Source organism: Herpailurus yagouaroundi, unplaced genomic scaffold (genome assembly GCF_014898765.1).
Source record: "Herpailurus yagouaroundi ecotype Mexico unplaced genomic scaffold, PumYag 186, whole genome shotgun sequence".
Taxonomy (NCBI): domain Eukaryota; kingdom Metazoa; phylum Chordata; class Mammalia; order Carnivora; family Felidae; genus Herpailurus; species Herpailurus yagouaroundi.
Genome location: NW_024412417.1, coordinates 36,172,320 through 36,188,510, shown reverse-complemented (window position 1 = coordinate 36,188,510; position 16,191 = coordinate 36,172,320). Strand labels below are relative to the sequence as shown.

Genomic DNA, 16,191 nt, shown 5'->3' with positions numbered 1-16,191 from the left:
GGTAACAATTCAAGGTGAGCAGTGCCACTCTGCAAAGGCAGAAGCAGGGGTGATGTGAAAGCCAGTGGCTTAGCTAGAGGGCAGCTCAACCTTCTTTCTGTTTTCAGGGTTCAGAAAGTAAACCGTGGAAACCAAGCGACAAGGATGAGTGGGGCAGAAGAACCCACTCAGCCACCATGGGGGTGGGACTGAAGATCAGCCTAGTGCACTGTGGAGTCTTGGTCACTGAAAGAAGTACGTGAGATGCACAGAATGTCATTCTCAGTTCTCGGTTTCATATTATGTATGGAGAAAAACTGGAGATGTGGGGGGGGGCGGTGGTCAGATAGTGACTTCCTGGAAGCTTATGAGGCTCACAGCAACAGGACCTTAGAATACAAGAACCCCAGTGGTCTGGATGATTAAGGAGGAGGAAACTCAACAGCGATATCATAAGAAGAAGGAAGAACACAGCCGAACACACCATCAAAGCTGCCTTCATTGTTGTGAATGAATTCTAAGTGACCGTTCAGGTTTGGACATACACTCAGACTTCAAAATCCCAAAAGCAGAAGTCATACCACCAGGATCCCAAGCCTGAGAAGCCAGGTTGCAGAAACATCCAACTGGCCAAGCCAAGACATTTGCTCAGCTCTGGCAGCCTAGGGATGAGGGCTGAGTCTAAGCTGTCTGACGTCTGTGGTAGGTAGAGGCCACTACTCTCCAACAAGACTACAAAAAAAAAAAAAAAAAAAAAAAAAGAGGGGCACGTGGGTGGCTCACTTGGTTGAGTGTCCAACTTCAATTCAGGTCATGATCTCACAGTTCATGGGTTCGAGCCCCAGGTTGGGCTCTGTGCTGGCAGCCCGGAGCCTGCAGCCTGCTTCGGATTCTGTGTCTCCTTCTCTCTCTGCCCCTCCCCTGCTCACGCTCTGTCTCTCTGTCTCTCAAAAATAAATAAACATTTAAAAAAATGACTACAAAACAGAAGAGATCCTATACCAGCAGGGAAGGCTGGATATGGCCAGCTCCCAAAATGAAATCTATGAGAGCCTACCACACATGGGATTGATACGCATCCTTATAAATCCAATGGTTCCTGCAAAGAGGATGTGGACTACTCTAGCATCTATGGTGAATATCAATCACATCAATGATTAAATAAGCATTTAGTATGAATTGAGCAGTGCAATGAGTGCTATATATGTATATTATCATATTTATTTTTTGCAACTGCCCCTGCAAGAGGTTTTATGTATTCTATCTTACAGAAGAGAAACCCGAGACTCAAAGAGGCAAGACAGCTTTTCCAGGGTTGCTCAGCTTACAGTCAGAATTGTAAGTCAGATCTAGATACCTAGGCAAAGCATCAGCTTTTTTTCTTTTAAACAGTAGAAACTACCTAATGCTACTAGCCCCTGTGACCCTGTATTTCCATAGCAAGAGGACTTTGAAGAGGGATGAAGGAATGATGGGAGCCAGGTTGGAGAGGACACCATAGATAAGGAAGGGTCTGAACCAAGTTGGCATCTGAAGTCATCCCCAAAAAAGAGAGGGAAGCAATTGGCTACTGGCATAATTCTAACAGTGCATTAGTTCCAGTTTTTATGTTTTGTTACATGGCTCAAACAACAAACAGCCAAGTGTTTGTTGAGCAGGACACTGTGATATGAGGTCCTGTGGATGATGCAAGAACAAATGAGTCAAGATGTTTCTATGTTTTCATTCAACCACCTTGAAATCTTACTGTCTTCCTGGATGCTTGAAAAGCTACACAGCCATTTGAATTATATGGCCTCAGATATTAAGTGGCAAGGGTCCCAAGGAGGCACAGTCTGAATATTCCACAGGGGAATTAACATCTGGGCTCAGCACTGAACCTTAGGTTGGAATAAATAAAATAGAGACAAGAGAGCATTCCTGGAAGGGGGAAGGACATCTGCAAAGCTAAGGAGGAGATCGGCCCAGCTAACGTGGAGAGCTGATGTAGGTTGTGAGACAGAGAGAATCAAAAAGCAGTTTGAAACAGTTTTACCCAGGGATTTTGAACTCTAGGTTAAGGGGCTTGATATTTACATTAATAGAGATGCGAATCTGAGGGAGGTATTTGAGCGAGTTAGGCACATGTCCAGCACCCACTAGAGTTGGTGGAAACTGTCAGATACATGAAACATGTTTGCTAAGTGAATGAATAAATATTATGTATAGGTTAGGCTGGCAAGGAAAGAACAAATCAAGGACACCAGTTAGGAGCCTATCCCATTAGCAGTCTGGGCAATACAGATTGAAATAGAAAAGCCACAGAAAGCTTGGACAATGAAAAGGACATTCTAAAAGGAAAAGAAGATGATTCTAATGCCTGCATTATTTCCTGATTGGTAGTTTGCACCAAGAACAGAGGGACACAATCTTCTAATAACCTCCAAATTCAAAAATCCATAAATCTACCAGAGCAGCTAAAGACGCTATATGCTTGTCTGGAAGTAGAGATTAAGTCAGGAGAAACAACAGAAGAGTTTTTATTTTTATTTTTTTAATTTTTTTTAATGTTTATTTATTTTTGAGACAGAGAGAGACAGAGCATGAACAGGGGAGGGTCAGAGAGAGAGGGAGACACAGAATCTGAAACAGGCTCCGGGCTCCGAGGTCAGCTGCCAGAGCTGAGCAAATGTCAGCACAGAGCCCAATGCGGGGCTCGAACCCATGGACCGTGAGATCATAACCTGGGCCGAAGTCGGACGCTCAACCGACTGAGCCACCCAGGCGCCCACAGAAGAGTTTTTAAAACAGAAAGTAAAAATCTAAAAAACTGAGCCATGTTAAGCTTTGGAGCCAATGTTTCATATTTTTGCTAGCTGGTTCATTGATACTCGATTTAACCTTTGGTGAATGAACAAACACAGCAAAGCAGGTCTCATTGTGTCCATTTTGCAGATGGGAAAAGTGAGGCTCAGAGAAGCCAAACATCTCACAGTGACTTGACTCTAGGTAATCTGATTCCAAGTCCTATTTGTTTTTTGTTCATTGTTGTTTTCTATCCTCCCATATGGCAGAACAAAAGATGAGGAAAACAGAAAGAGAAATATAGAGAAAAATGAAAACCTAGTAAGTCCCACTGCTAGATGGATGCCCCAAGAAATATATGATGGGGCTGCATGAATCTCTACTAAACTTTCTCTTTGCCATAAGTATGAACACTCCCATGTTTACCTAAAAGAATTAGCCGTGAATAATAACCCATTTTCTCTCCTGACAGTGTATATTTTCTTTTTAATGCAGAGACACTGCATATATGTAATTGGTATTTTTTAACAAGCCTGTGTTAGGTCAGTAAATGCCTTGACTTCTCCATTTCCCTCCCTGCATCATCACTTACAAATTCCAGCAGATGCCAGGGAGTTCTCACCCAAGCCAATAAGCCCCAGAATTAAATAAAGCTACACCCTTCTCCCCAAACAAGATCTTACCACTGGGAACAATTCACTTAGTTTCAGCCATTTGGTTTCTTGACAAGAGCCAAAAAGTGCTGAGATCCCTCCCTGGAAGGATCAGAAACCTAGAAGAGGTCATATATGGCATATTCCTTGTGCTTAGCATCCTTCTTCATGACACAGGACCTACCAAGGGCATGACAGAGGTGTCATAAAAGCTTTACAGGGCACAGAGGAGTCCCAAGACTCTGAGCCACAGTCACCTTCGTAAAGATCGGCGGTTGCACCCACCTGTCTCGTAAAGCTTCAACACAGAGGTCGGCCAGATTCCTTTCCGTGTCTTGGGAAGCCTCAACAAGTTATGCTTCCTCATGATGATTCATTCAGACCCGCTGAGTTCCTCTGACAAGGGAGGAAGGATTTCGAGTCAGCCTTCAGCATAACTAGTAACTTCTTCGAGACTGTCACCTGAAGGCTGTGTTTGAGTTTTAAGTCACAACAGCTGGTGACATCCCACTAAAAACCCACACCTCTTCACCTGCACCACCTTCTGCCTTTTCTCTGGTCCCCTGCCAACACCACCGCCTAGCCTTGTTTCCTAAGAAAAATGGCTTCTTTCTGAAACCACAATCCAGTGTCACTGGGATGTATGAAAACTCCTACAGACAGGAGCTGCTCCCACCATATGGGGGCATCTAAGTGGCACCCATGGGTGAAGATGGTACAAAGACATTGTTCCCCTCAGCTCTCTGGGCAACTAAAGCCCCCATGGGAGTTGGCTTCCAGCAGATTCTTCTGTTTGCCCTCTGCCCTTGCTGATGTGTGCCTAAATTATCCTTCCTTATACGTGCCAAGAAGTTTTTTTTTTTTAATGGAAAGCTGTTCTAGATTATTTGGGGATCGACTTGGTAAAGGCTTTTAAAGGACAACTAGGCAGAATTTATCAAATGCCTCAAAAAGTGCATGCCCTTTAAACAGAAATGCCACTACCAATGACTTATTCTATGCTAACAATTAGATGTGAAACTGGAAAAGTATAAGGATATTCATCACAGTGTTGTTTACAATGAGGAAACATTAGAAACAATTTATATGTCTACAAATAGGGGTTTTGTTAAGGTCATTATGGAATAATCATATTATATAATAGTCAGCAGGTATTCAAAATGGTGTAAAAATCATTTCATTGATCTGGCAGGAAATTTATAATATATTATGAAGTACAGAAAAGAAGATAAAAAAACAGTTGTTAGAGTAGTATTATGTTTTTGTTCAAAAATAAAACATTACTATGGTGATATGTCCACAAACGTGTATATTACTAATATAATAAAATCCCGTGGCATGAGGTATTGGGATGGCTTGGTGTATAATTGCTATCATGGTGGTAGGATTGCCTTAAAATTTGGCAGTTCTTCAATTCTTTTTTTTTTTTTAATGTTTATTTGTTTTTGAGAGAGACAGAGACGGAGCATGAGCAGGGGAGGGGCAGAGAGAGCGGGAGACATAGAATCCAAAGCAGGCTCCAGGCTCCGAGCTGTCAGCATAGAGCCCGACGTGGGGCTCGAACTCACAAATCGTGAGATCATGACCTGAGCCAAAATCGGACATTTAACCAACTGAGCCACCCAGGTGCCCCAAAAACTTGGCATTTCTAAAATTAGGCAGGGGCGATTCAGTAGGTTAAGTGTCCGACTTCAGCTCAGGTCGTGATCTTGAGGTTTGTGGGTTCAAGCCCAGCGTAGGGCTCTGTGCTGACAACTCAGAACCTGGAGCCTGTTTCTGATTCTGTGTCTCCCTCTCTGCCCCTGCCCTGGTCACACACACTCTCTCTCTCTCAAAAATAAACATAAACATAAACATAATAATAATAATAATAATAATAAAGTTAGGCAAAGGTGAAGCCTTGAGAGTAAGGGAGAAGATATTTTTCGAAGTGGAAAATCCTTCCTGTGGTCAGTCCCTCAAGAGAAAGGGTGTGTATCTTAGCAATTAAGCATTAAAAAAGAGAGAGAGAGATTTTCTTCCTGGGTCTTTTGTTCCCTGGTAATCTTCTCAAAAGTGTATGAGATCTGTAATTCTTAACAGTGAACTAGTCAGGGAAGGAGATGTCAAGGTCAAAGCTGAATACTGGGTCACTTTCTTTGTGCAATCCCTTAGGAAGTGATCAAATCTTTCTATATTTTGATCTGTTTGGGGGAGCTAATAATAACGATAGTCAAAACTACCATTTGGGGGCCAGATACTTTGTATCCATTATCTCCAATCCCCCCCCCTCCCCCCGCCCCCCCCCCCCCCCCGCGCCCGCCACAGTTGCCAAGATGGACGGGATCATTTTCACATTGCAGGAAGAAATAGCTAACAATCCTGAGCATTTATGCTAAGTCAGACGCTCCCTTAAGATATCTGCTTAGACTCTCAACCTCAAGAACCCCACTTTAGTGTTGAGGAAGCGGGCAAGGACCTGCAAAGAAATGACCTTGACCTTCCCAAGGTCACACAGCTTGTTCATGGGGGGATGGGACTCAGATTCAGGTGGTTTGACCCTAGAGATTCTAACTACTAAGATCTACTCCCAAATGACAGAAACACGGGAAGGTGGGGGGGGGGGGGGCAGAGCACCTCAGGGCCAAAGTGTTAAATCAGCAAGTGTAACACTGGAGGACGGTGTGATGGTGGCAGAAGGATCAAAAGGGAAGTCGCCCTCCCCAGACGGAAAGTCAAATCTCCCAGGGACAGACAGATGCTGACATGGCCGGCTGTGTCCTCTGACACCATGTGGCCCCCAGTCTCTTTGTCCAATGCTAACTTCAGGCAAACTGCATTCCATTTGATTGAGAGAGGTGGCATGTTTTAGTAACATCAAGAAGAAACTCAGCTCTCCCTGTGAAATGTGTCCGTTTGGTTATTTGATACGTGTTGTGGACCCAGGCATAGGTCACAGTGCTATGTTACAAGGCTAAGGTACTCCCAGCTTCATGGTAAACATATTAACAGTCTTAATTACGGACTGTGGCAGACGTGTGAACAAGGGCTCGCAGAAACAGAGAGCAGCACTGTTGGTTCTGTCGGGGAGAGGCGGGCTATGCCAGGCAAAGCCCACGGACACCCATGGCTTTGTCACAGGCTGCCAGGCATCACTCTGCATGCTCTCAGGCTCTCCCACGGGGCTCCACGGGGCAGGAAGCACTTGGCCTTACTCTTGGAACAAGCAAAGGCGTTTGAAGCAAAACTCTCTAAGGGGATCCTCTGAGACCTAAGACAGGCAGTCCCGGCAGCCATCATCAGCTGTCTTTCTCTCCCGGCCTATCGCAACGGTGACAATAGCTGAGGTGACTGAAGGGAATCAGATGAATCTGACCATACATACACTGAGGCTGCCTTCGGACCCAGCATAATAAAGTTCTCCCCCTCACTTTATGTTTCACCTCTTCTAGAAGCTCTTTCAGCTGGATACATATGCCCAAACACACACACACACACACACACACACACACACACACACACACACGCCCCACGCACATACACTCATGCACGTGCCCAAATTCTCCTGAAGCAAATATTATTTTTAAATATTTGAGGGCAGTGACCTGCGGGTCTATTGAACTTGAATTACTGCAGCAGCAATTTCCCTTTCAAGCCAAGCTCACAATCGAGTCAATACCTACGGCCCAGATGCTGTATCACTAAGCAAGGATTTCATGTGGATTATGTCAAAGTGAGCCCAGCACGCAACTGATCCATAATCGTGCTTGCTAAGAGCATTTAGCCTTCCGGCTCCAGCCACTCTGCTGCTTGCCTCAGACTTGTGTCAGGGGCTAATGGCAGAAAAAAAGAGGCAGTGCCATTCAGCTTAATTGGGCAATCATTAGGACTTCCTCCAGTAAAGGAAGGAAGCAGGAAAGCGGCAGCTGACCCCCCCCCCCCCCGACCCCAGGCTGTTTAGGGGTCTTGTGCCCAGGGACTACCTCACACAGGATAAATTTATCTGAAGTTGCCTAACTTCCCAGGCTGATCTAATTAGTAAACACCTTCAAAGGGATCAAGCTGACTTTTGAGACAAAGTCTAGCACATACCGCAAAGGTGGGCAAATAAATATTTAAAGGGCACATCTGTGTAGGTGGAGCGGGGAGGGGAGGACAGATTAGACACAGATAGCAGTTCACTCTGGGAGCTCTGTTGTGTAACTGTCCTTGTCCTTGCCCCTCCACTGGCCAAACGTGCCCCTTCCCCAGGGCTTCTGCGGGATCCGGCTCACTAGACACTCAGCCACCCAGTCTCCAGGAAGCACCCTCCTGAGACCTGATCATAGTGCTGGTCACTCACTACCATAATTGTTTTGGATGTTAGCATTGAACTCGACCCGCTGAAATGACTGCTGGAGTTAACGGTCGTTCTGATTTTTGTTCCACCCAGCAATGATTGAAACAAAAGGACTGACTCTCCATGGAGGGCACTGTGGCAACACCAGCGGTTATCGGCACACCTCTGCGGAAGACCCACCCTGTGTCCAGCATTCCCTGACTCTTCGCGCTTTGGCTGTGGTTTGCACCCAATTATCACGTAGCTCCCCACCACCCAGCTCAAGAACAGCAGCTAACAAAAGCTCATGGTGCACAAAGGAACCATAATCGCTCCACTTCCCCCCGTTAACACTCTGGAAGGACCTGGGACAGAAGCATTATCGTAACTGGATTTAAGCCCAGGAGCCATACTTGGAATTGAAGTTCGGTTCTCTGGAGTGGATCAGATAGGTAGACCAACATAAGCTTCTTCATATGCTTCATTGCACTCGTTGGGGGGAAACTGGGGTTGGTGTTGGGAGAATACCATTCTCAGAACGAGAGCCATGTGCCACACGTTGAGTGGTGCCTGTTCATCATCTCACTTCACCTTCCTTGCAAACCTGCAAACGAGGCATTATTGTCCTCATTTCACAGAAAGTAGCTGAGGCTTCAGTACATGCATTGAGCTACACACACTCCCATCTGTTCTGTTTTGTGTTTAGCATTTATTGGTTTGGTTTTGGTTTCTCTGCTGTACCAGGTATACGTTGATCATTCAGCAAAAATTATAAAATACTTGACGGTAAGATCCTTGTCTATTCTCTTCCCACGGTATTCACAATGCAGAGCTGAGTGTTGGACCCATGTTCATTCATTCACTCATTCATTCATCCATTCACTCAATACATATTTATCAGATGTTAGGGATACAGCTGTTGAGTGAAACCAAAAAGATACTTGTTGTCACGAAGCTTACATGTTAGCTGAGAGAGACCATCAATCAATAAATAAGCAAGCTGCTGAAGGAAGGAAAGAAGGAAGGAAGGAAGGAAGGAAGGAAGGAAGGAAGGAAGGAAAGAAGGGAGGGAGGGAGGAAGGAAGGAAGGAAGAAAAGGAGGGAGCGAGGGAGGAAGGAAGGAAGGAAAGAAGGGAGGGAGGGAGGGAGGAAGGAAGGAAGGAAGGAAGGAAGGAAGGAAGGAAGGGAGGGAGGGAAGGAAGGGAGGGAAGGAAGGAAGATAATTATCCAAAAGTCATGAACATCATGCAGAGAATTGGGATTGAAAGACACAATGAAGAGAGGCAGGGTGGTGCCATGGATTGGTCACTCGGCACGTGATTCTCAAAAGAGGTGACCTGTGATTGGAATAACAAGAAGGTGGAAGCCACAGAAGACCAAGGGAAAGTGATTGTAGCCAAAGGGACTGCAAAAGCCCGGATGTGGGAATGAGGTTTAAGGGTTCACAGAACTGAGGAAAGCCAGTATGGCTTGAGCAGATCAGTGAGTGAGTGAAGGGAAGTTACATGAAATGATATCGTAGAGATGGTAGGAACCAGGTGGCATAGGGTGTTGTAAGCCTGGGTTAGACTCATTCATCAAATATTTGTTGAATGAACAAATGCACAGGCCTTGGAACACTATGGGAATGTAGCAACTGCCTTTAGGAGTTTACAGTTGCACCAAAAAGATGAAAGAAACCCACATCCATTCATTCCACAAATATTTACTGAGCATGTAGATGTACCAGGCACTATGGTAGATAGAGGGGGTGCTGGGTGAATGAGCTATGGTTCTTGCCTTCCACCAGCTCTCAGTTCTAAAGAGAGAGGCAAGACCACATTCCAGAGCAGCAAAGTCCTTAATTTGAGGAAACCCTACGTGAGCACGTGAGAAACATCTATCTCAGCCTGGAAAAATTCAAGGAGAAATACAAGGCAGCCAAGATGAAGACTCCAAAGATGGGTTGGTCCCTGGAGGCTGGAAAGGTCAGGTGGACTTCCCAGAGAGAAAACCAGACTTAAGCTGGCACTTCAGGAATAAGTGGAACTTCAGAGGAAAGAGGGAGAGGTTCCAGGTTGAATAACAAATGTGCACAGACTTGAATCAGAGGTCAACACTTTAGTGGGCATTCAAAGCTCCCACAGTGTTTGTCCCTCTTAACCAACACCTTCCCTGCACACACATGCTTACTCCTGCACGCTCACCCTTCCTCTGTGGCAAAAAACAACTGAAATTATCTGCTAACCATCCTCCAAATTGCTGAGCATCTCAGTTGCTCTGAAACGAAAGTCTGATTCTCATTCTAAGAACACCATCTACAGCTTCCCGATGATTGAATATTCCATGGATAGAGAACTCCTAATTTCTCCATGTGTTCTACTTTAGGACAGTTCTCTTCTTTAGCAAAGAGATTTATCCTTAAATAAGTCTCCTTCCTTGACACAGATACCCCTTGATCTTAATTTTAATCTCAGAAGTACTTTGGTCAATTATTACTAGATATGAATCAATATTAAAACCCCAGGAGCATATAACAATAAACATTAACTTTTCACTCATAATATGGGGGGGGGGGGGGGGTGCTGGGAAAGCTCTGTTGCTTGCTGCAGGGTGGGGGAGGGGGTTCTGCTCCACAAGCCTCTCATCCTCCTCTGGGAAATCCTGTTATTATGGTGATGGCAGAAGTTATACGAGAATGAGTCTGCTGCAGATGCTCTGTAACTTCTGCCTACACTTCATTGGCCAGATCAAGTCACATGTCCAAGCCCAAGGTCAAAGAAAGTACTTAAGAGAAGACCATACTCTGCTTGCCCTAAGGCCGTGGCAGGAATAGATGGAATGGGAGAAGTTACAGCCAATATTCAATCAACCACAGAAGTTACAAAGAATTCATCCCACTTCTCCCATTAATGTCAAGTCTCAAAATGGAGAGCTCATGTTCCCATAAACATCCTTACTTTCCAGATTAAGTTTATGTAACTTCTCTTTTTTTTTAATTTTTAGGGTGAGAGCCCAAGCAGAGGGGAGGGGCAGAGAGAGAGACAGAGAAAGAGAGAGAGAGAGAGACAGAGACAGAGAGAGACACAGAGAGAGAGAATCTTAAGCAAGCTCCACACTCAGTGCAGAGTCCGATGCAGGGCTCAATCCCATAGCCCTGGGATCATGACCTGAGCCAAAATCAAGAGTGGGACATTCAACCGACTGAGCCACCCAGGCGCCCAAGCTTCCTTAATTTCTTATCCAGCAGGTTTTTAGAACTACCTCACCCTGACCTGAACACATTGTAGTTTGTTAACATTTCTAGCTAATATTTTTTGGTAGATGTGGTCATGTGTCTTCCAGTGTGGATTTGCCCGTGCAGGATGGTGCATGCATCTGTTAGAATCTGATGCCTAATAACACACTCCAAAAGTTAGCTCGTGATCCTGTGCATCGGCAAGACAGTTATTCTGGTCTGGGCTGGGCCTGGTTGAACTCATCTGTGCTTTCTCAAGTGTCTGCAGGTACTGGAGTCTCTCTCCCATTGTCCACCTTCCTCCAGAAGGCTAACTAGGGCCTATTTGCATGTCTGTATCAGGGTCTAAGAGTTCAAGAATGGAGGCTGCATGCTTGAGGAGTAGGTTCAAAATGGCACAGGATCACTTCTGCCGCATTCTATTGGCCAAAGCTAATCAAAGGGTCAACTCAAAAATCAAGAAGCAGGGAAATAGACACAATGGACTCTACCCTCACATGGGAAAAGCTGCAAAGGGCTTTGGCCATTTTCGCAGTCTCCGCTCACACAGGTACTCTGTACTCCATGGCCATGAATGTGTTGCACGTAGTCAGGCTTACTTTGGGTTTTGGTCTGCACCACACTGTTGACTTACAGAGTGAGAAGTCAGGTAACAACCTCAGACATTGATTCACGAACATTGTCAAGCAAATTCATACTGCACTTACATTTATGCTGTTGGTCTGAACCAAAGTACAATCCTTCATATTTCCTTTATCTCCATTGCTACAGCCACCTTTCATCCTTCCATTTCCCTTCTTGTAACAACTCTCTATATCTTTTTAAGGAAATTTCCAAATTCTGAACAACATCTTCAGCTATTTCCTTGCCGTATCTGGTATAAACAGCAGGTTGTTATCAGGTTAGTTATAACAACCATTTAAGGATAGCGATGGTCACATTTGCCAACATTGCTGTATATTTTATGGCAACCATCACAGTACTGGGCAAACGGCTGCCCCTTGGTTACCATATGAAGTCACGCAAGAGTGAATCAATACTCAATACAACACAAATCCAATGAGGTAAATCAGTGGCTCTTCAGTTCTTTTCTTTTCCGTAGGGTCTTTTTTAACAAATTTTTAAAAAATGTTTTATTTATTTTTGAGAGAGACAAAGCATGGGCGGGGCAGGGGCAGAGAGAGAGGGAGACACCAAATCTGAAGCAGGCTCCAAGCTGTCAGCAAGGAGCCCAACACGGAGCTCGAACCCAAGAACTGGGAGATCATGACCTGGGCAGAAGTCAGATACTTCACCAACTGAGCCACCCAGGCACCCCATAGGAGAGTCTTTTTTAAAAAAAGATGAAATATCCTATGAAAATCCAACATGAGAACCAGATAAACATGGGACTCCTTTCATCAGAAGAGGGGACATTTCCGAAGTTCTCCCTACTCAGCTTCTCCATTCCAATTTCCCCTAAGGTATCTGAAGCTTCCATGGATGCCGTGGAACAAAATCTGAAAATTACTTAATGAAACCAATGCTTTTCAAACTTGGACAAAGATGGCCATCAGTAAGAAATGCATTTTACGTGGTGACCCAGAACACACGCGCACAGAGGTAATGGAGGCAACTTTCTCGATACCATCTCACCCTGAGTGCGATATACTCTATATTTTCTATTTTACTCATTTCACTTCTGGAATACTGATCACGTGCTAGTAAGTTGTTTTTACAACCCACTGAACAGGTCATGTCCCATTGTTATAAAACTACTGGGCGATTTGACGCCTGAAGACTGAAGACGCCTTGCAGTGTTGAAACTCTACTGGCCTATTGTTCAATAGCTTCCATACCTTCAATGTCCACTGTTGTTCTTGGGGACAAGGAGAAACTAGTGATGGATACCACCAAAAAGAAGCAGAAGTAAAGTTACAGATAACGTTCCCAAGAGTAATAGAGACCATGTGCCCTTGTTAACCCTGATAAAATTAGTAGATTATCTTGCGAGAAGAGTTTACTCTAGAGCCAGAGTACCTCACCTCAATAACAACCTCCTCTGTTGCGTGGGTCTAATAATTAGCATCTACCCTGTAGGGTTGTTAATGGCACCAAACAGGATCATGTATAATGGACTTAGCAGAGCCAGGAACACAGTAAGCGTTCAGAGTCCCCTAGCACTAATGAGGGAGTAGATGGAGCAGGTGGCTTTTCTCCCCCCAAAGAAGTGGGCTCAACAGTCAAGACAAAAGATGAATTGATCTCTCTCCCAGGTCCCCTCCCATTTTAACAGTCAGGGGAACGGGACTTCAAATTCTTGTTCTGTCACTTAACAGCTGAGGTCTTAACAATGGTCTTGGATGACTTATTTTCTGAACCTCAAGATCTTCTGCTGTGAAATGAGACTGACAAAACCTCTTGGAGAGAGTTGCTGTAAGGATAGTTGAAATAATGAATGTAAAACACCTGGCCCGGTACCTGCTATGCATTAATTCCTCTACAAAAGGAAAGAGACAGAGACAGGAATGGAGAGAGAAACAACTTCAGAACATCTGTCCAAAGAAAGAAAAAGTGCTCTAAAATGCAATTGTTTGCATTTTGAAAATGATTGAAGACCATTCAAGATGCGTAAGCAACAGCCAACCAGAGCCACATTCCACTGGTTATCTTAGCTACGATTTAGTGCTCCTCCTAGATGCAGAGCCCCACTGAGAAGTTCCAGCAACCTGAAGTCATGATATAAGGCAAGTCCTCTCATCAGAGAACCTATCATCAATCCATATCTCGACTCTGCTCCCCTTTTCATTGAGCACTTACTATGTAGCAGGGGTTTTAGACTGTCAGCTGTCTTACACACATCATTTTGCCTAATTCTCAGAGCAACCTGATCACATAGCCTTCATTATTCCCACTTCACGGTTGAGAATCCTGATGCCACGTAACTAGTAAGAGGCAGAGAAAGAATGTGAACCCAGATCTCGCTGAGTATTAAAGCCCTAGTACTCTGCATCTCCCCAATTCTATACCCACAGATTAATAGATGTAGGCATAAAGACTGCCAGATGTAACATAGAATACCAACCACAGAGCATCTCTGTGTACACATCCCAATAGTAAAGGAGAGCGGTTAAGAACACAGTCCTGGCAAAAATTCGTGTTCTATGACTGAATGACTCAAAAGTTCAAGAGAGAGAATCAGATGGATACATGACATAATATAAATTTTCTGTGAATGCACACAGACACAACATGCAAGCGCACACACACACACACACACACACACACACACACACACACACACCATCGACTCAGTGCTGAAAGATACCTTAGAGAACATTTAATTCAGCTCCCTTCTTTGCAGATGAGAAAGCCAAACGGGATGGAGGTGAATGCACCAGGGTTTCATGCCTGGGGTCCCACGGGGAAGGGGAGACAGTCTCCATTAGAACCATGGACCTCAGACACCCAGTCCTATGCTCTTTCCACCTCACCCCAGCTCTCTGTAAATGTTCCCAAGTTTTCAAGTGGTTACTCCCCAAATCGAAGGAAATGGCTGTCTCAGATAAGGCAGATTCTTACAGAGGAAGAATGTCCACCTCACTCTGAGATTTTCCCCTATCTGCTCATTCGCAGAGGTCACAAGAAGGGCAGGAGAATGCTCCCATGACGTGACTCCTGGGTCTTCATTCCTAAGAATGCAGGAAGGTTTAAATAAATCAGACTGCAGGCAAGAATTCAGACAGGCTCCCCCACATGTTCTGTGTTTTTTTTCCCTAGTGGATCCCATCAGCTGTCCTGTTGCTAAGAGACCAGAGTGGGTGGGAAAGGCCAACAGTCCTATTTTTCAAACTTATCTGCAAAACCGGTTGTGCCTTTGCTCCCTCCAGGGGTTCAGCTTTCTCAAGAACAGGATATTACAACCAGGCAGATGGAGAGAGTGAGAGTACATTTTTTCGAGAAATGGACTGAGCTTTTCCTGGACATTCAGTGTCATCCAGCAGAGTCCTGGGAGCTGCCCATTATGAGTCTGATGCAATGTTTGGGAAAGAGCCTCAGCGTACACATGACTCAACGAAATATTATGATTTGTAGTCCTATCTGTTGGGAAGTTGCACTTATCAGCACCAACAAGTGCTGAGGGTCAGTAGGAGTGCTGGGCTGAGTTTGTCATTGGAGAATTAAAAAAGAATAAAAAAAAAAAAAAAAAACAAGCAGGGGTTGTGGGGAGGTGAGGATTTGAATCACTCCGGGACTTTCCTTTTCGGTTGCATTCCAATCGGACAGACCTAAACCTGGCAGAGTCATTCCATTGCTCAATGTCAAAAACATTCGCCTGGAATGCAGGACATGTGAACTTGGACACCCCCTGCAGCTTCCCTGTGTGGCCCAGCATGCTGCATCTACTCGAAACATATCCGTCATGGGAGCAGAGGCAGAGCCCAGGCTGGGGTTAGCAGGGAGGTGGCCCAATTTCACATAAAGGAAGGTGGGGATAAAAAACGGTGAGCTCTAGACAGCATTCCTCCCTCAAGGTCTTTGTACTGGCTCACAATATACTCTGATGAGCCAAGCAGAGATGGAAAATGAGCCCTTGGGAAAAGGCTGGTGATTTTTTTTTTTTTTTTTTGCCTGTAGAAGAAAGCAAGAATGTGAATTAACTTCCTCCTTTTCTGGGTTTGTACTTGGCAGTTTAAGGCGGGGGGGGGGGGGGGAACCTGCTATAATTACGGTATTTCCAAAGAACTCTAAGAGACATATACATGGATATCTGATTCCCTATTCTGTCCCCTGCCCAGAGACTCCTCCCACTTGACTTACTCAAGGTAGCAATCCTTGCCACTCTAGTATAAATGAAGACATAACCCAGCATACCCAGAAAGCCCACTTAGACCTCGCAGCATGCTCCAAAGCTCAGTGTCCCAGCCAGCAAAGAACTAATGGTTGGTGCAGCGTTCTGAGTTACCATATACAAACCACGTCACTCCGTCTCTACCTCCAAATTCAGGAGAGAAAAAAGAAAGGCATCACAGGGGATGTGCCATCAACAGTGGAGAATAATGGAGTTGAGTGCTGAACACTGTGTGTGAGGATCAGGGATACACAGGTTCTAGAAAATAAAAACACCTAAACTAAACCAAACATTTACTGTAAACTAGAAATTTGGTGGCTTTTTCCTATTTAATTCTCACCAAAAAACACAACAAAATATCTGCAATCCCTTTTCGGATTTACTGCTCTGTAGGATACACTGGTCAAAATAGTCTTGAAAGTCCCTCCTG

At 44.8% G+C, this 16,191-nt stretch overlaps 1 long non-coding RNA gene across 3 annotated transcripts in view; it reads right to left on the bottom strand.

Moving 5' to 3' along the window:
- Positions 1–16,191, bottom strand: part of LOC121042980 (uncharacterized) — a 91,865-nt gene that overhangs the window by 34,303 nt on the left and 41,371 nt on the right. For all 3 annotated transcript variants that reach the window (XR_005796599.1, XR_005796601.1, XR_005796600.1), the window contains one exon: positions 3,702–3,812. This is a non-coding gene — a long non-coding RNA (uncharacterized LOC121042980). The remainder of the gene's footprint in view (positions 1–3,701; positions 3,813–16,191) is intronic.